Genomic DNA, 27,251 nt, shown 5'->3' with positions numbered 1-27,251 from the left:
GAAGTCCGCACATGGGTCCCTGAACAATGGCTGACTGATGAGGAAGGTATTTTACTGTCTGAAAATAGGGACTATTCTGTCGAATGTGGTCTGTAGCCATTTTACCTGTCTTGGATTAGGGCTTAACTTTTGGCAGAAAGAGCCCTTCTTCATATGCCAGGAATGGTCCAGAAGCATTCAAGAATTCCATCGCTGATGAAGCAAGTATGAAAGTAATTGCAGAAAAACTTAATGCCAAGTCATAGACCGTCTCTTCTCCCTTCTTGATAGGTAGAAGAAATGGGAGGGTTGACAAAATGAGTCAAAGTGAAGGAGGGAGCTCACATCAAGGCAAATTCTATTTCTCAAAGAGAAAGGGAATGAAAATAATGTACCCAATCAATTGATTTCTTGCTCTTACTACTCTATGTAATTCCTCTGTTGGAGCAGTTGGCTCTGCTTAAAGGACCACAAATGAGCATCATGAAGCTTTTTTCATTTTAATTGTATTGCTTGGCTGGCTCATCACTGGGAAACAAAGACTGCTCACTTCAGTTAGCCATTACACTGACATTTGAATTTGAGAGAGAAGAGACAATCCAGTGTCTCTACAGTGCGGTAAAAGAAATGTACTGAGGTTATAAACATCCTCTTGCTAATACATGATTTAGGTAGATGTGTTTATTTAGCTAAAATGGTCATTTCTCTTCTGTTCTTCCTTCTCCTCCTCTTCTCCATTCCACTTTTTTCCCCCTCATTTTTGTACAGAAACCTGCTGGGAAGTTATGTATTCAAAATAATAGCGATTGAATTGGAGAACGCTAGTCTGACTTGATTCCCGTCAGAAGCTGCACACAAATGATGATAAATGCCACCCTCCTCTCCTCTTCCTCCTTTTCCTCTCCCTCCTCCTACTTCTCTCCATCCTCTTCCTCTTCTTTTGGTTTTCCCCCTACACCCTCTTTTGCAACAGCACTGAGGTATTAACATTTGCAGTGATTACTCAAAGAAGAAAGGAAAAATCTGATTCTGGGATTCTAAGTGCTTGAACTTAATTCTGATTCTGTTACTTACTAGTTGTGAAACCTTGGGCCAGTTCCTTAACGTGCGTCACCTGAAGGGACTGAGTACCTGTCTCTTAATATGATGAAAGATTTACATGATATGATATAAGTAAAGCTCTTAATGCGACTCCTAGCCATGGCAACATTAACTATCATCATCGTCATAATACTTTCTTCGATTCTCTTTTTGTCATTTTATCCTCTGTGTTCCTTGCCTCTGTCGCATGAACTTGGACTACTTGATTTGTTTCCGCAATTTAATGGGTAAGTGTATTATGCGGTGTGGAAGAACCTTTACAAATATTGTCATATATTTTAGTGTAAGAGGGAAGATTTATTTTGAAGTTGGTATGATATAGTCCCCTTTCCTCCCTGATTTGAATTTCGCTATTATGTAGAAACCCCAGATCTCTTTTGTTGTCTAGCAACTGCTGCAATAAGGTAGGCTGGAATATGTATCAGGAAACAGACATGCCATAAATATGCTCGATGTTTTCAAAGATGACGATTTTAAATGTGAAAACTGTGGAAGACATGAAGTGAAGGAAATATGAAGCTATTAAGACGGAAGAAAGCAGGAAACATTTGGATTTAATTCCATCTTGGACTCATTCCACCAACGTTCAACGTAACTCAAGACCTGAGCAACTGCGATTGCTCTCCCGTACGCTTATTCTTTTAGCCTTCTTTGTACTTTTCCTCCATACGACTAGGTAAATGCCACATATTTTTTAAAGGATCATATCACAGTCAGTTAGTAATATTACTTACTCTTTTCAAAGTTAAAAAAAAGAGAGAGCAAAAAAAGAAACTCAGTTTTAGACTCTAGATGTATCGGGAAGGGGTTATTTAAAGCTTTAAACCGTAAGAGAACACTAAAGGGTGTCAGGCAGGCGGGATGCGTTTCCATGAACTAACTCGGAACAGGAAAACTGCCTTTGTGAACGTTTAAGAATGGTTCTTCCATAAAAGGTTTTTGATCCAGGATTACAAATGTGCCCCCGCTGGGGAACCAGTGAAGCCAGTAAGAGGTGGCTTTTGGGGATGTGAATCTACTTGGTAACTGTTACAGATCACATATTGTTGACTTTTATTTTTAAAGTTTTATCTATTTATTTACTTATTTTTATTTATTTGAGAGAGAGAGAGAACGAGAGAGAGTGCAGTGGGCAGAGGCAGAGGGAAAGTGAGAGAGGATCTCAAGCAGACTCTGAGCTGAGACTCTGTGCTGAGCATGGAACGCCTTGCAGAGCTCTCTTTTACTACCCTGAGATCATGACGTGAGCAGAAGCCAAGAGTCCATCACTCAGCCGACTGAGCCACCCAGGTGCCCCAACTTGTATTTTATTTTAAACTATTGTTTCGCTTATGAAAAAAAGAAAAGGAAATCACTTGACAACGGCTGGAGCAACAGTACTCATCCTTACCCATCAGCTGAATCCCATAGGTTTGCATATGCAAAACAAATATTATTTCAAATCAGAAACTCACTTTCTTGAGGGTTTATAGGGAGATTAAAACCACAGTGAAAAATAATATCCTGAAAGATGACTTAGATACTGTGTTTCCAAAACTTCTTCAATCGTCAAGTTTCACAAATGTTTGGGAAAGATTTCTTAAGGTAATTGGAATACTTTCCAAATGGTCATATCTTGTAATGTTTAAAGTATATATAAATTGTACCTGGGAAACAACTAATTTTTTGCTTATTTAAAAAATTATCTAGGGGCACTTGGGTGGCCCAGTCAGTTAAGCATTTGACTTCAGCTTGGGTCATGATCTCAGGGTCCTAGGATCAAGCCTACGTCAGGCTCCCCACTCAGCAGGGAGTCTGCTTGTCTCTCTCCCTCTCCCTTTGCCCCTCCCCCCACTTGTGCACTCTCTCTCTCTCAAATAAATAAATAAATAAATAAATAAAATCTTAAAATATATTATCTAGGGATTATACTTAAAAGAAAACCTTAATTATGGAATCATTTTATAGCATATAAAATCATATCAGCTCACTAACAATTGGGAGCAAATCATATTTGATGTTCTTGAAATTACCCAAGACCATTCGTAATAAATAAATGTATCTTTTCACCATGTTGGAATCATGACAAACTATATGACAGGTTCATACAAAAAGCTGTTAATGTCATAATGTAAGCAATTATCAAATAGGTAAACATAAGTATAATAGAGATTTCCAGAAATGTTCAAAAGTCACTGCTGATCTGATATGTTTTGGGTAGATACTGACTCGTGCGTGGGTGTCAGGACATGCTTGTGTGCGCATGTGCGTGTCTGTATGATGTGCGGGCATTAACTCTACAAGATAAAAATGGCTAAATGCAAATAATAAGGTTTAAATATTTAATCTGCTTTGTTTTGTCCACTATGTATTTCTGTTTTCAGATTGATGAGCAAAACCTATAGACAAATTGATGATTCTGTTCATGTTCATAAATAATGTAGCATAAATATACTTTCCAGTTTTATGAAAGGATTCTCATGTGTTTTTGACAATGGATTTAAGGACAAAATCTAATCTTTTCATTGACAACAAGAAACTCATTAGACTATAAATGTAAGATATAACATCTACTTCGTGTATAGTAAGCAATCATCTCGTCCTATCTGACTGCAAATCTACCCCCAGGTTTTCCTATGTGCCCCTAAATTCCCACAGCTGTCACAAATTCTCATTTTTATAAGAACATGAAATAACCTACATGATTTTTCTATAGAAGAAGACCCTATATAGGAACAAAATACAAGAAGCCATATAGTGATTTTTAAAACTTTATTGGTGAATTAATATTACCCTCTTTTATGCTGTTTCCTTTATTTCTCGAAGGAAGAAAATTTGGCTCCCAATTAATTGAATCGTTATGGCTTTTTAAGTTAGATACAAGAAAATGTCAATTACCTAATCTTAATAATTGACAAGTATCTACTATTATCACAGGCCCTCTGTTGAAAGGTGAACACAGATATAACATGTCACCGAATATATGAGTGTTTGGCCATTAGGAAAGCATAATATTTTGCAATGTTTTTCTCCACCTATTTGTCAACTACATCTAATTGATTACCCTCCTGTAACATTTTATTCTGTTTGTGAAACCCTGTCCTTAGCCATCTTCCTCTTCCAAGCGTGTATCATAAATTATGAAATCAATGGCATAGCTTGTCCAGCACACAAAAAATTGATAGCTTCCCTTTCTTATATTAGCATAATCTGCCAATTTATTAGGAAAGAGTGAATGACATGCTTGCTGTTAGAACCGGTCATGACAGGTCACTTGAAAACTTATTGATGGTGTGCGAGACATGCTTTTTAATTAAAATGTGGGACTGAGTTGGCTCGTCAAACACCCTTTCTCCTTACTCATCACATTTAGCAAGTCATGTATTTGCTTATTTATATTATTTTAAATGAACAATGATGAGTCAGGGTTGCATACAAAAGGCAGAGGGGGAGGGGGAAACACAAAAAACACAAAATAGCAAGCAAAAACACCCTGCCTGGAAAAACCCTGTAAGAAGATACGAACATTCAACCTGGTAACTCGGACGAGATACATTTTCAGCAGGAGTTCTGGTCACTTTTAAACTGCCTCCTGTCCACTTCACCCCGACTTGATTGTTTTAAGCAAGATCATTTCCCCACTTTTACCCGCTTTCTTTCACAAAGTTATAATTTAGGCAAGAGATTCCAGTCCCCATTGCACAATAGTCTCAGGGGTTATTGTGATCTCAAAGGATATTGTGAAATTCTCGAGGCAAAATTAATTGCGATGGGACTTAGGTCTTTCAAGTGAAATGTGTACAATAACACCGCCCTAGGAAGAGGTCTGGTGGATGAAGAGGGAGGTTACAAAGAGCGAGCCGATTACAGGGTGTCGGAGCTCCAGGTCCTGGGTGGCTGGCAGTGACTTCTGCTTTCATCCCACAGACATCTGCGGGTGAGGGCACGGGATGAAAAGCCAAGCATCTTCTCTGTAATTTATATTGCCACAACATTCCACCATGGCCTCACTATTCCGCCCCAGGGAGCTCACACGTACTTTTGTTTGCTCAGAGAAGTTTCCAAAAGGCTTAAGTATGCGCTCTTCTGTGCAAGAGGGTCTTGCTGCTTTTTGACAAAACGTTCTGAGTTAGGGTCTGGTTTTGTTTGTTTGTTTGTTTGTTTGTTTGTTTGTTTGACTTTGCTTGCTTGTTTGTTTCAGAATACAAGTCTGACTTCTCGGCACTCCATTTGCTTGGAGACTGGACAGATCCTCGTTCCATCTGTCTTCTCCGGTAAGATGACTTTGACATGTTAAGGAATAGCTTCCTTGTATGTAAAATGGGCCAGCACTTGCCTTCTTGGGCTGTTGTTTAAGGGTTTCAAACACTCTGACAAAATGCTCTCTGGATAGAAGAAACTCGTCGAAGTTCCGTCCCGGATGGTTTCCTGATTAAAATATCTCAATTACAGCTGCCATTTCTATTGCCTTTCCCTGTTCACTCTGTTTATCTTCTGTTTTTACAGCAAGTTCTAGGTCATTTGCAAGTGGAGTCAATCTTCCATTTATCAGCTCTAACCACATACTGCTTCAGCTTGCTGTGTTGCTATGAAAGGCAAAACCTGGAAAATGTCCTTTGGGTCATCTGGTTCAAGCTCCTTTTTCTAGGGCTGAAGGAACGGAGATTTAGCCAAATTTCACAGCCTTCCCATTAATGTTCAGGAACAATTAGTGAAACAGGTGAGACTAAAATCCCATTCTCTAGACAAGACCCAGTCTTGGCCTTTTGCCATATCACTGATCATACCTCTGTATAACCATGTTTTTATTTCAAAGACCTACCAGAGGACTTATGAATAAATTAGAGTGGAACCGAAAAAAAAAAATCCTTGGTTAACTGCTGTAACTAAATTTGAAATTTGCTCTGTGCAGTCCACTTACTGTGAAGGGTTGATTTTATACAGCGATGATGTGAAATGTATTTTGATACTGCAGCCAGTGAGATTAAATTTATCCTTTTAAGATGTGGAAGCTAAGCAGACAAAGCAAATTGAGTCACAAACAAGACAAAAAAGTGGATCCAGCTGTAAATAAGACAAGCAAGAAACAAGGGTTTTGGTTTTGTCCCCTGGACTGTTTGTGGTTTATTTCAGGTTTTAGGGAGTGATTGCCCCACAAAAAGAATCCAAAATAATTCTTTAGACAGAGGAGAATGCATTTGAGCTCCAGGTATGATCAGTTAAACACAAATTATTTGCTTGGAAATATCTTATGGAATGCTAAAGAATAGATCAGGACTACTCAGATGATACATAGCTCAGGCAGCTGCCATAACTGGCACGTTGATGTTTCACAAAATCCTTCTTTGTCTCTATCCTGGATCTTGGTTAGAAATAAGAGCAACTTTCTTGTGCTTTTCAGGAACAGTTCGTTATGATCATGTTGCATCATACTTATTATTGCTCCATATGCCCTGCAATAATTCAATTTTAAGATGTGACAGGGGCTCCTGTGTGGCTCAGTCAGTTAAGCGTCTGCCTTTGGCTCAGGTCATGACCTCAGGGTCCTGGGATCGAGCCCCACTTTGGGCTCTCTGCTCAGCGGTGAGCCTACTTCTCTCTCTGTCCCCTCGCTGCCCCCCCCCCCAGCTCGTTCTCTCTTTCTCTCAAATAAATAAATAAAATCTTAAAAAAAGACGCTACAGTAAAATGGAGTCTAACAGCACCCAGGCTCAATTCAGGAAGAAAAGATACAATGTGCCCATGAAAGTCAATTCCACCCTTCTGGAAATTTTGCTGCTTACATTCTCCAGGCACAGAGAATTCCTAGCCCTATCACAGGATTCCTTGGGTAGCTTTGCATCATTCTCAACAACGGTCCAAGGCTCTTTTACCAATTCTACTTTACTTTCCAAAATCATAGATCTGAGCTCATGGCTTATGAATTGTGATTTATACACCATGATTTATGACTATGAATGTAATGATTTTCACTTGATTTTAATACATTTGTGCAACATCAAATTAAAGTCATTCTCTCTTAAATTTCTCATTAAGTAAATAGCTTATATTTATTTGTGAATCCTGGACTTCAAGAGTGCTAATAGTTTGCTTAAGTATATTTTACAGACTGAGCTACACTGACTTCAAACTTTGTCTCCAGTTTTGCAATAAATTGACCTTAGTAAAAGATGTTAGCAAGTAGTGTGGAATATTGCTAAAATCGTTGGACTTGACGTTGGCTTAGAAAGGAATCCAGGAGATGAGATGTCTTTTGAAAGACAAATCCTTCTAGCACATGTCCTGTTACATATTTTTTTTCTGTTGCTTCTGCAGATTTCAATCTTTCCTACCTGATATCACCAAATGCTCTCTCAATGTACAACTGTGTAGCAGGGCAAGAGCATGGACTTGGCATCACGACAGATTTGATCCTAGACTCTGTTTGAACTATCTCCATGACTTTGCATACGGCATTTAACCTCTTCAAACCTCATTGGCTAATCTGTGACATAGAGATTTGATTCCTTAGCTTCAGGGCTGCTGTCATGTCAAATGAAATGTTTCTGCAGCAACAAGGGAGATACACTGACTCAGTAGTAACACTGGCCCTATTATACCACTGAGGAACCTGTAGCATTAAGATGTATGATCTTGAGCAGATTCTTTTACCATTTGTGGCCTCAACATTTTCATTCACTCATTCATTAGACAGTAATGTATTGAACAACTTAACACGCAGCCATAGTTATAGGAAAGGAGAATATTAGCGGTCATTAACATATATTTTCCTCTTCCTATTACTCATAGAAAAGATTCTATTTTTATTCATTTTATAAATAGTTGCATAATACTTATTAAATGTTAAGCACTGTCTTAAGCACTTTACAGGTATTAGCTCATCTGAACCTCATGTAACCGTATGAGTGAGGTGTGTTCTTATTTTACACATGCGGAACCGACACAGAGGAGGTTAGTAATGGGTCCAAGGCTGCACCGCAATAGGTAGTATGAGCAGGATATGAGCTGTAATAGACTGGCCCTAAGTCCTTGCTGTGAACCATGTAACTGTGCTGCTTCTCCAGAAGGAAAAATCTTTTAATATAAGTAATTGAATATGATTAATATTAATTGTATCAAGCGACATAAAGGAGATGCACAGAGAACTATAAAATGAGAATAGCAAAATCTGTCAACAAATGACTTTTTGAGGACCCATTATTCTCTATATTCCGTGGACTCCATAATTCCTTGAGTCTCTTTACCAAACACTTCTCACCGTTGACAATTCATTATGCGCTGGGGCTGAACATCTGCCACTCTGACAACTGACCTGGGAGGTCTTCTGCAAAGAAGAAACAAAAAAGGCTCAAGAAGTTACTTGTAAGTATTATAATGCAAATTCTACTTTAATTTAGAAAAAAACATAGCCCAGTCCATTGCCATTCTTCTAACTCAAAATCGCATTTAATAAACACTTTTTTTGGTAACTGAATGGCATGATACCTTTAAGCACAGTTATCAAAAATGGTAATTGGGCATTTTGTGCCCATTGCTAACCATCAATGGCAAGTCCCTAACGCTAGCCTGATGGAGCCAGTGCCAACAGAAAAAGACCATTTTAGATTAAATCTCAAGAAGAGTAGCCAAGGTTGTCTTTTTCATTATCTTTTGTGTTTAAGAACTTTTTTTTAAATTGATGTGTGGTAAGTGGTTTTTAGCAGAAAAGAAAGTTGATCTTTGCTAGAAAGTAAACTCCATCGCAACAAAAACTTGTCCATCTGATCTACTGTTCTACACGCTATGCCTGAAACAGTGCCAGACACATAGTAGGTTCTCGATAAATATCAGTGGCATGTTGAATTTTGAAGTAATGTCTTTTTGGTTACATCAATACCAGTCAACCAAAAAAATCTGAATGGAAGGCAGTACCATGTGTTTAACGCTGGCCACCGTATTTGGATTCTAGCCCAAGTTTTGCCACCTCCTTGGTTTGTGATCTGAGGTGAAGCACTTCATCTCCTTGTTTCTCTCCTTCCCTGGCTATGAAATATCCACTTTTACCTCTAAAAATACAGAGGCAGACATCCCTTTGATGTCGTGCTCTCAATTTTAGCTTGCCAGAGGCTTATAACTTCTTTTTTCTTTTTTTAAAAAATTGTATTTATTCATTTGAGAGACATAGAGAGAGAGTGAGCAGGGGTGGGGGGAGAGGGAAAGGGACAAGCAGACTCTTTGCTGAGAATGCAACCCAAGGACATGGAGCTCAATCCCAGGACCCTGAGATCATGACCTGAGCTGAAGTCAGACACTTAACCAATTGAACCACTCAGGCACCCCATTATAACTTTATTTTTGACAGCAGTTAATGTCTTTGTCTTGTAGTAGTGGGAAGAAAAACGTAATAATGTACAAACAAAACCAAATATGCCAAAAGAATGTGTATGTGTGTGTGTGTATGTATATGTATATGTGTATGTATGCATATACTCTCTGAAAATAGTCCTGGTAAATTTGCCATGGTGAGCAAGGAACCTCAACTGATTTACTCTGTCTCCAATTAGAACACTGACTCACTGTATGACTGTGTGACTAAATACACACCAGATATTTGTCTCTGGCCAACCCTTGTTGACTCATAATTTATGGTTTAAGATGCAGATCTGAGCTACCTTTGATCTTCTTGCAAAAATTTCAAAGTTGATAATACCAGCAGAGCCAACTTGACAGTTACAGAGGATGTACCCAACTCCCATGATTCCGAGTTACTGGAGAAGAGGTTACCATGATAGCAACAGGGATAAAATGTCACTTGCAAATTTGCACCTGGGGCTGTGAAAGCCAATAGAGGTTACATTCAATTGTGTAGCTTTGAAGAAATAAACATCTAAAAGCATGATAGAGACTTTAAAAAAATTACTTACATCCTCATAACCTTAGACACAGAAAAACAGATGTCAAAGAGGAACCACTTCTTTTCCCATTTGTATAAGTATTTTCCACTTACAGGTTTTAGACTGTTGCAAGATTATAATCTTTAGAAACAGAAGGCAAGCCGAGTTTGGTGTGAAGAGTGTTTATTGGGCATCAACACCTAAGAAATGAAGGGACCATCAGGATGGTTGGGTGGAAAAAGAGAAGTCAGCCTTTGAGGCAAGCCCAGCAAAGCCTTGGCCAAACACGTGGAGAGCTCTGGAGTACAGGTGACAAGTCTGTCAGACTTGTCCCTCAGTGAGAAAAAATGACTGGCCTTTGGCACCCCCCAGAGGTCAGTCCCTGGATATGGGTTACCCTTGGAAAGGTGTTATGTCAGACAGGGGAACCCTGTCACTGTGGAGGACCCTAGAGCAGTTGAGCTTGCGGTCAGCACCACCAGCAACAGCAATGGTCCTTCTCCGTCCTTCTCTGGAGCGAATATAGGAGATGGAACTCCTGGTCTACCATGCATTATCAAACAGTGAATGATCCTTAAGAAGAAAAAGGCAAGATATGGCCCAATTTCTATGGGACAAGCATAATCACTTAAGAATAAAAATCCTATTAGGTGATTTAGTCTGAATATCTATGTGGGAAGCTGGCATGAAGCTTCTTTTCTGTAACCTACAAATCTCTCGAAGTCAAGGACTAAGTCTCTAAACTCTGTATTTTATTCCAAGCTATATTAAGGGATCATTAAACATGTATTTAGTAATAGGCTGGTTCTTCTAATCTGCCATTTTCCAAAATAAGAAGATGACTGCATGCCTCAAGTGGTTAGGAGTTACTGTAGACGGAAAGCTTACCTTCACTGTGTATATATAAAATGTACACATATTAATGACACTTAAATATATGTACATCTATGTATGTGAATTAACACGCACACGTATCTGGCTCACAAATGATAAACTATATTTTACTAATGATGTAACAGCAGTATATCTTGGGAAATCTTTTACATAGCTTAAATCAAGTACTATAATCACAATACATAAATTCAGTACCTGCACTCTGCTACTTAATTTTTACAGGTAACAAACTTTGGTTTTCTTAGAAGCATGTTAGTACGCAGAACCTTGCAGGTTTCAGACATATAAATGGTATCACGAACTATACAGAAGTTTTCCTGAGGATTGTGAATACCTGAGTCTGATCCAAAGTCTCTCTACATTATTCTCACTTTTCATAGAATTCTTCCATGGCACAGGACAAAGCAGGAATAATAAAAAACCAGCACCGACCAAGTGTTTTCATTGATTAAATTTCCTCTAGAGAAGCCAGGCTGCTCCAAGCACCCTTCTCTCATGAATTTCCTCCATTGCACTGTTCCACTAAGGCCTTGATTCAGGCTTGCATTAAATCTCACGAACCTTCTTACTGTGTCTCTCTATTTTCAGTCTTACCACGCTCCGGCCAGGGATGCAAATTATTTCAAGCAATAATTCACAAAACTTTAACGACAAATGAATGGATGCACCTCTTTCAGTGGGATCAATAGAGCAGCCGGAAAGAAAAAGGGTATAGGGTAAAGGATATTTGAACACAATTACCAAGCGTCATCTAATAGACATGTATGAAATGTTTTATCCAACATTTGAGGGATATACATTCTTTTCAAGCACACACAGAATATTAATGAATATTGACCACACACTGGGCTATAAAGCATATCTCAACAAGTTCCAAAGGACAGCTATCATACAGAGTATATGCTCTGACTGTCTCAAACGTGTATCAACTATCCCTCCACTAAAAATCTACAGCATCCTATGCCTCCCGTTTTGTAATTACAATTAGTCTTGGCTTTTATTATTTATTTCTGCATTTTCTTCTTTACCGAGTACACTCTTTCTTTTCATATTAAGTTTTCAAATTCTACTCATCCCCTATTTCATTGTTGGAGTTTGTGTTGTTCTCATGTTGATGTTCCCATTCATTTCTAATGCAGTGCCCGGTGCTTAGTTAAGGCAAGAAATAATGTGCATTTGTCTAATTTAACTTCAGCTTTGTGGGATGGACAATTACAGTCAGATCTTTGTCTGTAAAGCCCTGTGTAGTCAGTTATTCTCAGCATTTCTGTGAGAGAGGAGACATTTGGGACAAGAAGACCAATGATCCTACAGTGTGAGCATGGAGATTTCGGGCTCTACTGTTGCCTGAGTAGATCTCATCAGGCCACATTAAATGGAATATATCTCACCTCCTTACAGAAATATTTATTTCTATAATTGTAGTGCTTTGGAAGACATTATAATCAGTAATTGAGCTGAATTAATAGCATGAGACATTTAAGGAAAATGTATGTAGTTCAGACTTGTGTATAGTAAATGGTGTCTAAAATCCAATTCAGAACAAATTTTATGGCTACATTACAAATCTCTAAATAGGATTGCTATACAAAATATGTCTAGCATACAGAAAAGCATGGGGGGAGAGCCTGGGTGGCTCAGTCAGTTAAGTGTCTGGCTCTTGGTTTCAGCTCAGGTCATGATCTCATGGGTCTGGGATCGAGCTCCGCATCAGGCTTTGTGCTCAGGGTGGAGTATGCTTCTCCCTCTCCCTCTGCTCCTCCCTGGCTCATGTTCTCTTTCTCTCTCTCTCTCTCTCTCAAATAAATAAATAAAATCTTAAAAAAAAAAACATAGAGGATAATAATGAATCAAATCTTTTGTCAAATCTTAACATTTTTTAATATTAATGTCACATATTCTTAAGCCAGAAGATATCACAGATGTAGTAAAAGACCATGATTTATCCTCTCTCATCAAATAATATCTTTCAGTAAAAACTCTGACTCTGTTCTAACTACGGGACTGAGTGCCTAGTGTAATATACCTAGTATATTATACTCTGGAAGCAGAAAACATTATTAAAAGTGACAGTAGCTCAAAAAAAAAATCCATAGACTAAGGAGAGACCTATTTAATATACTTAAAAAACCTATTGCTTAATCATGCTCACTCTTCCATTTTTAAGATCACCAGTTATCTATTTCAACACCGTACTATTTATCTTTTGGGGAGATGTGTCTATAATTTGAGCTAGAATTACAAGAATGTGAAGATCAAGAAAATGCTTAGAGACTTGGCTGCAAACGCACCACTCAATTTCACATAATTGGAGATGACAGATCCTGAAGCTCAATGAATAATATGCTCTCTGTATGTGTCAAATCAGGTATGAGAAAGAGGTAGTTATGCCAGTGGGCAAAAAATATACATAATTTACTAAGAGTGGAATAGGCTTGCATTAATCTTATTTTTCACCATCTGAGTCATTTGCTTTCAGCATATCTTGTCATACATCCTAACAAGCTCTCCCCTCTCTGAAACCCTAGCAGACGATCACAACAATACCCGGGAATAAAGAAAATAAAAAAAACTTCGGTGTAGCATAGCAGTGCTAAAGCTTTTCAGTTAAGAAGTCTTTGAAAAATTGGGAAAATAGCTAAGGTTCCACACGGAACTAGTGCAAAATAGACAAAGGTGTTTCTATGTACCAGAAGCATATTATATGCAAATATGTACAAAACTTAGAAATAAATTATGGTTCATTCCTATAAATATTAAAGGCATTTCTTTTTCTTTATATTGATTTTCTTTTCTTTTTCAGCTGTTTTGACAAACCAAAGAAAGATTTATAATAGAAAAAGTCTAAATTGCAGAGAGCAAAGAGCCTCCTACTGACCTCTGGAATTAGGCATACATATCTACTCCCTCACTACAGTGTTGAACCCAGGTCAGTGAGCCTATGAGCTCCCTGGATGGGAAGAAAGGAGAATAGTCTTCTTGTGGGTGTCTTATGCCGCCAACAATACAGTACGTCAACTCCATATGCCAGTTCCTTTCTTAAACTCATTTATCAGGGAGCTCATTGGTTTTCCTTAAGATATTAAAAAAAATTAAAAATTTGATTATCCAAATCAATACAATGAAGTAGAGATAAGTAACTTCCTAGCTCAGCACTAGATAAAAATATGTGAGCCATATGTGTAATTTAAAATTTTCTAGTAGTTAAATTAAAAAAAAACAACCTAAAAAGACATCAATCAGTTTAATAATACATGTTACTGAACCCCATATATCTGCTATATACATATATATACCCTAATATGTCCAAAATATTCATTGCAACATATAATTAACATGAAAAAATTATTAATAGACTACACTCTTTCTTTTCATATGAAGTTTTCAAAGTCAGGTGTGTCTTTTACACTTACAGGACATCTTAATTTGGTTGAGGCACATTTCAAGTGCTCAATAGCCACACGTACCTAGTAGCTTCTTTACTGGACAGCACAAAAATGGATTATCAAGTTAAGGAAGTTCTGCTAGCATTCAGAAGGTTTAAACAAAGTTGCTTCCTCTTTTTTTATCCTTTCTTTCTTTCCATCCTTTCCAGATTCAGTTGGAAGATAAGAATATAGTTGCCAAAAGCGGTACTAAATCTTCTTGGAATTCAATGAATTTTGTATAAATTAATCCATCCAATAAAGAAGAGGTGCTATAAATGAGATGTATTATGTGACTGAATTGACCTTTACATTTGTGTCAATATTCATGTGCAGAAGTTAAGAATATAGTAAATGTGTCCCTCCAACATGAAGTACTTGGATTGAAAAGTAAATTTAATCATCCTGTGTGTTCAATCTATAATACCTATGAAACTGATTTTTTTTCTTTTTGCTGAGAAATTTAACAGGGGAATATTCTCATTTGAGCCATGTGTCTAGATCAGAAAAGAATGTTTAAAGGTATATTTCAAAGTATCACTACTACAATTCAAATATTCCTCTGAAGATTTGTAAATGGTAAATTTTAAAGCTAAAATTATACAATATAGTAATACACAAACAGGGTATATTCATGTCATTGACTTCATTATCCTATCCCAGCAAAAATTCTGTTTGCTTTTGCTATTCACTTTTGAGACTCAACTAATTCATGGTTTTTCAATGTTTGAAACATCTGTAATGTCATCATAAATATACTATCTGGAATTTTTTTGCTTTCCTATTGTATGGTTGTTTCCTGAAAAGATTGACTGGTTTTCCTAAGTAATTCCAAGAGTACTTTCTTAAAAATCTTTCTCTCATAGGTTTAGAACGATGTTACATATCTTGGGGAAAGTATTATTGTGTAAAGTCAGGAATCAATATGAAAAATATGAAAATATGAGGCAAACATTATTTTCTTTCATTAATACTAATTTTATGGTTACTAAATTAAATATTTAGAAGAACAGACCAAAATCTATGTCTAATTTCATAATGATAATACTATTAAGTATACTATCCTAGATCCTGCTTTGAGTTCAAGAGGTTATGAGCCTTAACTCAACCATTTCATTTGCTCATATTTTTTTTTCATTTTTGTCAAATGAGACTATATAATTAGATTAACTTTTAAGGTTCTTCATTATAAAATCTAAAATTTAACTTTCATCTTATTTTTTGAAATATGTGGTTGCATAATGACTCCTCGAGTGACTTCCAGAGTTATAGAATTTATATGTTAGCTGGAACATAATTACCAGATTAGCATCTGGAATGTTTTTCTGATGCACCCATTATGCAAGTACTAGAATAACACAGACTTATTTTTCTCAAATATGTTCGTAAAGATTTACTGGCCCCTCAAAATTCATGTTGAAACTGTAACCCCTAGTGTGTATTTGGAGATTGGGTCTTTCAAGAGGCAATGAAGGTTAAAAGAGGTTATATGAGTGGGGCTCTAACCCAATATGACCAATGTCCTTACAAGAAGAGGAGGGGATACCAGGGATGCATGCACATAGAGAAAAGGCATGTGAGGACAGAGCCAGAAGATGGTCATCTGTAAGCCAAGGTGAGAGTCCTCAGGAAAAACCAAACCAGCTGACAACTTGCTCCTAGACTTCCAACATCCTGAACCACGAGAAAATGAATTTCTTTTGTTTAAGACATCTCATCTGTGGTCTTTTGTTATGACAGCCCTATTTCTTTCGACAGGTATTTCCCCAAATCCAAGCAAAGACACTTGTTTGCATGTACTAGCATAGTTCTTTCTCCATCAGCAGTCACTGTGACATATTTGTTGTTGTTAAGGCATCATTTATATACAGCAACATTGACCAATCTGAAGTGTACAACTTGAAGAATATTGGTAATTACATCGCACAGTCATCACCATAATCAAAATACAGGATGGTTTGTTTCTCCTGCATCTTCAAAGTATCTTCACTACATTACACCCCCAAACCCAGCATCAGACAACGACTGATTTGCTGTCACAATATTTTTGCCTCCCTAGCGTATCATTTATATATAACTACACAATATGTTTTTGTGTGTCTGTGTGTGATTGTCTTCTCCCATCTAACATGCTCGTTTGTGAGTCATCCATATTCTTGCATATGTCAATATTTTTCTTGTTTCCACTGTTGAACCACATTCGCTGTAGGAATTTATCACAATTTGTTTATCCTTTCACCAGCTGATGGCCGTTTGAGTTGCTTACAGTTTGGACTTTTCTGATCATGTTACTAGGAAGATTTGCAGAGACTTTTTGTGTGGGATTAGGTTTTATTTCTGTTGGGTAAATACTTACAAGTGGAATTGCTGAGTCACATGGTAATGTGTCCTATTGTGCATTCCCATCCACACTAAGGAGACTTCCAGTTGCTCCACATCCTTACCAGCCTGTGGAGTCAGACTTCATATGAGACGTTCTAGTGAGTATGCAGGGATATGTCATTATGGCTTTCTTCTGTGTTTTTTGAGGACTAGTAATGCTGAGCATTTTTCCATAGGCTTCTTTTTTTTTTTTTTAAAGATTTTTTATTTATTTATTAGCCAGCGAGAGAGGGAACACAAGCAAGGGGAGTGGGAGAGGAAGAAGCAGGCTCCCAGCGGAGGAGCCCTATGTGGGACTCGATCCCAGAACGCCGGGATCACACCCTGAGCGGAAGGCAGACGCCTAACGACTGCGTTACCCAGGCGCCCCTTCCATAGGCTTCTTGACAAACAGACACTTTATTTTGCAAGTGCGCGTTCACATCACTGGACCATTTTTTGTGTTGTTTCTCTTATCGTGTTTTAAGAATTTCATATATTTTCTGGAGAAAAAAAGTAGTTTGTCAAGGGTTTTGCAAAAATATTGTGCCAGTCTGTGACTTGCCTTATTGTGTTCTTTACTATATCTTTTGAAGAGCAAAACTTGGAATGTTGATGAGGTCTAATTTTATCATGTTTTTCACTATGCTCAGGCTTGCTACGTCCAGTTGAGGAAGTTTTTGCCTAATTGAAAGTCACAAAAATTTTTATCCTATGTTCCTTTAGAAGGTTAGTAACAAGCTCATTCTGAGTTAATTTTATGTATGATGTGAAGCATGTCGAATGTCTAATAGGTACGTGAAAATGTGCTCAACATCACTAACCAGGGACATGAAAATCAAAATCACAATGAGATATCATCTCCCACCTGTTAGGATGGCCATTGTCAAAAGACAAGAGGTAACAGTGTGCTGAAGATGTGGAGTAAAGGGAACTCGTGGGCACTGTTGGTGGGAATGTAAATTGGTGCAGTCAGCGTGGAAAAGGCATGGGGATTTCTCAAAAAAGTAGAAGTATAACTACCATACCATCCAGTGATTCCACTTTTGGGCATATATTTGAAGGAAATGAAATTGCTACCTCAAAGAGATAGCTGCACCCCTATGTTCCTTGCAGCATTATTTAAAACAGCCAAGATATGGAAGCAACTTAACTGTCCGTTAAGAGATGAGTGGATGAATGGATAAAGAAAATGTAACACACACACACACAAAACACACAATGGAATATTATGCAGCCATGAGAAAGAAGGAGATCTTGTCATTTTTAACAACATGGATGAACTTGGAGGACATTATGCTAAGTAAAATAAGCCAGACACAGACAGATACATATTGCATGATCTCACTTAAACGTGGAATCCAAATCAGTTGAACTCACAGAAGCAGAGAGCAGAATAGTGGTGCTGAGGGCTGGAGAGTAGGAGAATGGGGAATCAGATGTTGGTCAAACTTGCACTTATAAGATGAGTGAATTCTGGGGATTTAATAGACAGCATAGTGATGATAGCAATTAGTGCAGTATCATATACTTGAAATTTATTTAAAACGTAGATTTTATGTGTTTTCATCACACACACAACTGGTAACTGCGTGAGGTTATGGATGTGTTCATTATTTTGATAGTGGCAATCATTTTACAACGTATGCACATATCAAATCATTACATTGTACACCTTAAATACATACAATTTTTATTTGTCAGTAAAGCTGGAAATGTTTTTTTCCTAAATGCAAGAAAGTATAAAAATAAGAATCCTAAAAATCTGACACCCAATAAAGAAAATCACAAAATCAAAGTCAGTTCTTTGAAAAGACTAATTAAGCAGATGTATTTCTAGCAAGACTGATTTCAAAAAACAAAGAGAGACTGAGATACCTTAAATTCATAGAACAGTGACAGAAATAAAAATGAGGACATCCCATAGGAATCTGCAGGCACTTGAAGGAAAATCAATTCTATTACCAGCCAAGAAGGAAGAAGCCCACCATCTCTCACTGATGAAAAGTAAACTTCTGGACACACTTGAAAACTCTGGAAAGTAAATAGTATGAGGCAGGTGGAGGAGAAGTTAAAATTCAGAGAATGACCAAGACAGCATTAGTGAGTCTCCTGTTCATTCCCTCTGTACTTCATTTTCCGTCTTTGACCACAGGGCTAGCTCAGTAGCCTCATCACATCTCTGGACAGCGTTATCTTTGAGAAGAGCTCGACTTTTGGCCAGAAAACAAACACAAAAAAACAGAATAAAAACAAACAAACAGAAAACGAGCCCCCAGGATAGTGAGTTGGGTGTTATTTGCGTTGAGCGGTAGTTCATCCTCATCTTATGAGTAGATCACCATTTATTTTCCCATTTCAACAATGGCTGACATTTGGGTTGGTGTTGCCTAGGAGTTTTACAACAATGACTATTTGTATTTTGGGACATAGGTGTGTCAATTTCTCTACAGTGATGTTGCTAGGCCCTGAAATTAACCAGATTCTAGGGAGTGTCTGTACCGTATTAATTAAGAATTATCTTTACTATTCAGCTGTCATTATAACTTTGCTTCTAGGACCAACTTTGGATCTCATATACTCATCGATCAATTTGCCTACTCTCTTCTTAGGTACTTGGTAAATGGTCGTACATTACTTTTGCCAAAGTAGCAAAGTCACTTACCTAACAAAGAGTACAGAAGGCTGCATCCTTACTCTTTTAGCTTAGGCATGCTTACAGTGTATTTCTGTCATTACTAACACACTACACATGATAGCTCTATTTTCCTTTATAAAATGACTCTGTGTGTGTGTGTGTGTGTGTGTGTGTGTGTGTGTGTAATAGAGAGATGCAGAGAAGAGAAAGAGACAGAGAGGGTTATTTAGGAATAAAGTCAAGGATCTTCTAGTTTAGTTCAAAATGATGAAAAAATTCTTCATGCCAAAAGTCGTGCTATTTTGCCCGACCATTAAATGACTCTTTTATCCAATGGGTGGTGGTTATATAATTTAACTTCTGAATATAGTGGATATTAATTCTCCTTTTCTTATTTTTTTATGGTATTAAATCGAAACCAATCATCACTCTTTCACATATTTCCCAAAATTTTTAGGGAAACTCTATATTATTTTTATGTTTTCAACTTCCACATGTTCATATTCTGGTCTCTTATGATCATTTTTAAGGTTAGTTATACCAAATTATAGAAATAAAAAGTACCATTTATACATAATTATAGCTAAGAGATAAAACTAAAAATACATCACTTTTTTCCAATGCCTCACAGTAAAAGAATGTGCAGTGTAAACTCTTATTTTGGATATGCATGAACTACGTGCTTCATGCACTGTCTTTCCTGGGATACATCAGAACATTTTAAGTCAAGTACATATTTATTATCAGTGTAGTTCTGGCCTCGTATATTTATGGTTAAATCATGAGATACTATGCATACAAGTTTGAACATTTCTTGACTCCTCTTTGTGTTTCATTATAGATGTGTTAAATTATTGTTGAAAATTTCCCCGGGGAATGTTACACTGATAGGAGGTTTCAGCACGATGAATTCTGCATTCTACTGCTGACGTGTCTCTCCAAAAGTCTGCCACTTCCCTTTGAATACTAAAAGACAGATTACCTTTCTGCCATTGCACTTTAAATAGTAAAAGACAGATTACCTTTCTGTAACTCAGAAGCAGCTTAAAGTTGGGCTTATGTTCTATTGAAATGAACAACATACCAACTTTTATCATATGTTATGAAATTCGGGAAGTGATGGGTTTTTTGCCGTAGCTTTTCTTTCTCACCCACTCACATTCTCTTCAACATCCTTCCTTAATTTTACAAATTATAAAAAGGCAATGGTTCAATGAAGACGACATTGTTTATATAACAATCCTCCTTTAAGCAAATCACCATTCAGTTACTAACTGACAGAAAATAATAGGTCTAGGAAAGAATGGACATCCAGCCCCCAAACCATAGGAAGAAAAACCTAGGATAATATCACCACCATTCACATTCTTCAACTTCCTGTCCCACTGTTTCCAGCGTCTATGGTTTCAACCTAGATATGGAAAAGGTAGGATGGCAGAAAGTGAGAAAAAGAACCATTACTACAGAGTCCAGAATAATCAAAGGGAAGGGGGAATATTCGCTCAGATTTGTGCTTGCCATACACACTTGAACTCTGAGTCAGGGACAGGATGAGCATAAAATGCCTTTCCATTTTTTTTTTCTTTCTTATGGTATTTTTTAAATTAAAAAAAAACCTACTGTGATATTTTTTAAAACTCTGGATAGTCTCTCAGTCGTGTACTATCCACCTTATAATTAGCATCAATTCTTTTCAAATTGAAGTTGTATTTTTGATGGCACTTATCCTTTTTATGAACTTACTGGCATTTTAAAAAAAGGTGAGAAGAGGCTGCAGTTGGAATTGCCATTCACATGTCATCTGGTACCATAAGTAGTTTATATCTCTCTTTTTTTTTTAATTTTTTAAAAGATTTTATTTATTTATTTGTCGGAGAGAGAGAGAGAGCACAAGCAAGGGGAGCAGCAGGAAGAGGGAGAAGCAGGCTCCCTGCAAGGAGCTGGATGCAGGACTCAATCCCAGGACTCTGGGATCAGGAACTGAGCAGAAGGCAGACACTTAACCTACTGAGGCACCCAGGTGTCCCCCCTCTCTCTCTTTTTGAAAGATTTTATTTATTTATTTATTTATTTATTTATTTGCTTGAGTGAGAGAGAAAGAATGAGCAATGGGGAGGGGCAGAGGGAGAGAGAGAGAGGGGCAAACTCCCCGCCAAGGAGGAAGCCAAATGCAGGGCTTGATCCCAGGACCCCAGGATCATGACCTGGGCCGAAAGCAGACGCTTAACCGACGGTGACCCAGGCACCCCCAGCCATCTCAGTGACCTGACTCTATAATTCTACCTTGCTTATAGCCTTTAGATATGAGACACCCAAGGCAATAGAATAGGAAATGAAGTTATGCCTCGGATGACAAAGTGTAATCTCTTGCTGTCTCTCTTCCTCAATTCTGAAGGTTCGCTACGTAAGGCAGAAGTTGGGCTACATACTGTAGCTAGGTGTCTTCATAAAATTCACAGGGATATTAAAATCAACAAGACATTGAGATTTCTGATTCTGTTCTGTTTCCCTGTCTGTCCTCTCTGCTGGGCTTCTGCCTTCCGCCGTGTGCAAGTACCGATGTGGAAGAATTGTCGGACTGAGTGGAAGTCAAAATCAGCACATCTGAAAGGGGCAGTGAGGAATCAGTGATGCAGAAACCCAGGGAAGAGGTTACTCAGCTGGGGCTGCAGGACAAGGAAATGACTTCATCCAGCTGGTAGGGATAAGTCAGGATCTTAGCGGAGGAGAAGGGTTTGGGAAGTCGACCGCATGAAGAGAGAGAAAGAGAAGGATGTTTAAGACCTCAGGACCTGGCCACTACGCATAGAAGAATAGCGTAACTAGTAAGGGTCCATTGAAGCAATTGTTGCAAATAAAGAAAACACAGTCAATATAATAAGGTATTCATCATCTCCCCAAGCAAAATTCCTCACAGTGGATATTGATACTTTATTTGTAACCTGATTTTACATCACAAACATCTCACATGATTGTTTTGTCCAACACGATACTATAATGCAGTATTCAGTAACAGCATTATTTAGTAAAGCAAAAGAAGTACTATTGCGTATTTTATACATTAGCAATTTTGGCTATTATAAAAATGCTTCACTGAAGATGGATTATAGATCAATCTTTTGAAAACATGTCAATATTTGTGCGGGTGAGTGCGTTGGGGGAATTCTGGAATTTCGATTTTGTTCCATTGGTTCATTAACTTCAATTCCAAAAACCCATCTTTAGGAATGACTTTGTGTAAGGATACAGATGTATCTGTACGTGGTTGCCTTTTGAATCTTGTTTATAATGACTAAAAAATAACTACCTTGAATAATCCAAATGAGGGAATAAACTTAATAAACAATGGTGCATTCATGTAGCAAAATACCATGAAAGCATGAAAATGATGGTATATATGTAGATTCTTGATATATTAAATATAAAGAAGAATTCAAAACAATATGCATGGTGTAATCCTATTTGGAAAGAAGATATGTATGTACATAAATTTTAGAGAAATATTTGAAAAGATATAAAATAGTATATAAGACAGATTATTGTTAGCTTGCAGGACTTCAGATAATTAAAAAAAAATATTTGTCTTACTTTACCTTTGTCTGTATATCCAATTATTCTACTGTATACTTATTTAAATATGAGGAAAAAAGAGTTAAGAAAACGCCATCATTTTTTTTAAAGATTTTATTTAGGGGCGCCTGGGTGGCGCAGTCGTTAAGCATCTGCCTTTGGCTCAGGGCGTGATCCCGGCGTTCCGGGATCGAGCCCCACGTTAGGCTCCTCTGCTGGGAGCCTGCTTCTTCCTCTCCCACTCCCCCTGCTTGTGTTCCCTCTCTCTCTGGCTGTCTCTCTCTCTGTGTCAAATAAATAAATAAAATCTTTTAAAAACGTAAAAATAAATGATTTTATTTATTTGAGAGAGATAGAGAGCACAAGCTGCAGGGGTGCGGGTGGGCAGAGGGAGAGGGAGAAGCAGACTCCCTGCTGAGTGTGGAGCCTGACATGGGACTCTAACGCAGGACCCTGAGATCATGACCTGAACTGAAGTCAGATGCTTAACTGACTGAGCCACCCAGGGGCCTTAAATACATATAATGTGTGTGTGCAATCTTTTCATGTCTGGGAGCAAAAGTTCCTTCTCATTATTCTTTTATACAACTTTCCTGGCTTAGTTTTTCATATGAAATTCATATAATTTTGTCATTTTATTAAAGTCCCATTGCTATCTTTATTGGAATTAAACAAATGGAAGATATACTTTTCTCACATACACACATATTCTCTGTAAAACCCATATATATATATTTTTTTCCTTAAGATGTTATTTATTTTATTTATTTTAGAGAGACAGTATGAATGTGAATGAGGGGGAGGTAGAGGAGGAGGGAGAGGGACAAGCAGACTCATGCCAAGCATGAGCCCAACATGGAGCTTGATCCCGGGACCCTGAGACCATGACCTGAGCCCAAATCAAGAGTCCAATGCTTAACCCACTAAGCCACTCAAACACCCCTAGCCGTGTATATTTCTTATTAATTATTTTGGTCTTTTTACTTTACTTTATATTTTTATAATTATTATATATAATAGATATTTTATATGTATATATAATACATGGTTACTTATTTTGAATTTAATAGTCATAAGTTTTGTTGTTACTTCTAATAGTTTTTCAGTTGATTTTCTTCAGTCTCCACATGGAAAAGTTTATCTAGAAAAAGTGATGACTTGTAGCTTCCACTCTACAATACTTACATGTCCTATTTCTTTTCTTTACCTTCTTACATTGATTCTGATCATAAAACAATGCTAAATAATGTCAGTTATGGTTATATGATTACTTTTTCCTGATTTTAATGAAAATATTCTGTTATTTTAAAAATTTTATATCAGATTTATAAATACAAATCTAATGGACGTGTTGAAGTTCTACTCTTTGATTACTATCTGTTTATTTTGCTTGTTTGTGTTCAGAGTTTTTAAAGAATCAGAACAGAATTTTGAGATGATAAAAATATATTTTTGGCATCTGTTGAAATAATTCAATAAGTTCTTTGTTGTTCACAAGGCATGCCTGTTTTGCAGCCACATTCGCTGTGTCTCTCAAATAATAGTCATCTAATGCAATAGCATATTTTATCTTGAAAGCATTTTACAAAGTTTCAGGAATTTGTTCTTTTCTAATTGAAAAATAAATGGTTACTATGGCTAGAAAATCCATTCAATCAGGATTTAATTGTATTAGTTGTCTTAATTCCAGCCTAGCTTATTGTATTGATTTGCTAGGGCTGATGAAAGAGTGCCTCGGACTCGGGGGCTTCAACAACAGAAATGTATTGTCTCGCAGTTCTGGAGACTCAAAGTCCAAAATCAGGGTGTGCAGGGCCAGGCTTGCTTTGAGGCTCTAGGGAAGGATCTCTTGTAGCCTTTCTCCTAGGTTCTGGTGGTTCCTTGGCTTGCAGTCGCGTAACTCCAAACCTTACACGGCATTGTCTCTGCGTGCATGTCTGTGTCCACATTTTTTTTTTTTACAGGCCCACCCTAATGATCTCATTTTAATTTGATTACCCCTGTAAGGTCCCATCTCTAAATAAGGGTCACATTCTGAAGGACAGGACTCCAACATATCTTTTTTGGAGGGACACAATTCAACCATGACATTTACCTCCCATTTTAGAAAATAATGTTTTGTATTCCATGAGATTTAAAAAATATACATAGAAACCACTAATATGAAAAACATTCCAACTAACATGAGATATATTTAGTTCTGTGAAACTTTTCTGAGTCAAGTACCGAGAAACTCACATAATTTTCCTACCAAAACTTCCTGCAATCTGAAATAAGTATCTTCTTGGTAACATTAAAAAGCATAATTGGATTATATCTGATTGAATACTCAACTATCAGTCAATGAAAACCATTTGCATTCTAGAACTTCATTATATATTCAAGCCCGTGTTTTTGGCAGTAACTTTTTGCGTAGGTTAAAAATTGCTTTCTCACATGTTTTGGTAGTCAAGATGACAGTGCGCTAGCAACGATTTTTTACTAGGTGCCTACTTTTTCTACTTAAGGTTTTTTCCTTTTTTTAGTTTTATAAGGAGTATAGCTCCTATTTCTGAACTGAAACTGTATCTTAACAGGTTGCTATCTCCATTTCAAAAGTGGCCCACAATAAGAGCTGTGTAAATGCTTGTTGAATGAATCAATGGAATAAGTAAGAGGCTATGCATTTTATCTGATATTCTGTGTGTTAATTTACAGAAGTGGCTTTAATTCAATGGAGAATCTTATTAAAAATACCGGTCTGTGTATTTCTTTGAAAACATTTCTTAATGTGTACATGATTTCTCAATCATGTATTGGTTATTTTGCAACCATTAAGATTGGATGTCTTCTTGGTGGTAAATGGTGTCTTATGTGTTAAGGACACAGTAATAAATACAATGAACTGAGTCCTTGGATCTTGAAGCCCACGGCATTCTAGTGCGGAAAGTCAGATAATAAGTACATAACCTCACTTATCTGCATTTTGCTTTCTGTGGTCCCAGTTACCCACAGTCAACCGCAGTCTGGAAGCAGATGATTCTCCCTTTTACAGCAGGTCAATGGCATCCTAATGCTATGTCACAATGCCTGCATTGTATGCCTCACTTCATCTTATCATGTGATCATATTTTGTTATAATTGTTTTATTTTATTATTAGTTATGCTGTTAATCTTTTACTGTGACTAATTTATAAATTATGCTTTATCAGAGGTTTGTATATGCAAGAAAAAACATAGTGTATATAGGGTGTGGAGCTCTATGTGGTTTTAGGGATCTGCCGGTGGTCTTGGAATGTATCCCCAGTAGATAAAGAGGGATGACTGTACTCAAACGCACAAGTCACTTGCAGATGACGGCAAGTACTATGAAAGAAATTTAAATAAATTATGGGAAAGAGTGTCGTTGAGTCATACATATAGGCTATTTTAATGGAGAGGCTCAGGGACAAGACAGCCTCTGTGTGTGGTAACTTTGAGCCAAAACCGAATCATCAGTACAAGGTTCTGTGACCGTCATGTGCAAAATATTGAAGTCAGTTAGTAAATTCTTCTGAATAAACATACACTGGATTATATATCTATTGTTCCTGAAAGTGAGCCTCTGACTGTCAGTCTCTTCCCCCTTCCATCCAACACACTCTTTCTTGAAAATAAATCTTATTTTAGTCTCATTTAGTGACAGCTCAACACCATGAGGATCTCTTTTTCTGCACTGTGGCAGTGTCCTTCTTAGACAAATGTATGGAAATGGCTATCAACCATAACCCTTATAGTTTTGAAGAACAATCAAGATCAGTTAGAAAAGAAAATGAAAATAGATGAAAAAGATATTTAAAATCAGCTTTCTAGGGGCACCTGGTAGCACAGTCGGTTGAGCAGCCAACTCTTGGTTTTGGCTCAGGTCTGATCTCAGGGTCATGAGATCGAACCCCACTCCACCCCCACAACAAGCTCACACTCAGCACCGAGTCTGCTTGTGTTTCTCTCTCCCTCTCCCTCTGTCTCTCCCCCTGCTCTCTCTCTCTCTCTCCAAAATAAATAAAATAAATCTTTAAAATAAAATTTCAAAAAATCAGCTTTCTATGTTTCCCTGCACTTGGCTCTTGAGAAGATAATCCCTTGTATATTATAGTTTCTCGTGCTATAGTACTACTTGTCATTGACTGAGTTTCTAAATGATTCTCTGTGTTAGACTCTGTAAAATAAGTGACAGATACCAGTGCAAGAAGTTTCATGAAGGCACAGTTCCAATCATGCTAATTTCCAAGAGACATCAACCCCTTGTACACTCTTTGTGGCTTATTGGCCCCACACGCACTCCCAACAGAGGATACTGTGGTCAGCCAACTACAATGAGGAGGGAGCAAGAAGCATGAAATGAGAAGAATGAACCCCAAGCACGGTTTGCTTAGGGTTTTGATGATTTAATGTACTGCCAAGCTTCTCAGT

The sequence above is a fragment of the Ursus americanus genome, chromosome 1, assembly GCF_024610735.1.
Source record: "Ursus americanus isolate L20-20 chromosome 1, mUrsAme1.1.p, whole genome shotgun sequence".
Taxonomy (NCBI): Eukaryota; Metazoa; Chordata; class Mammalia; order Carnivora; family Ursidae; genus Ursus; species Ursus americanus.
Note: the sequence above shows the minus strand (reverse complement) of the source record.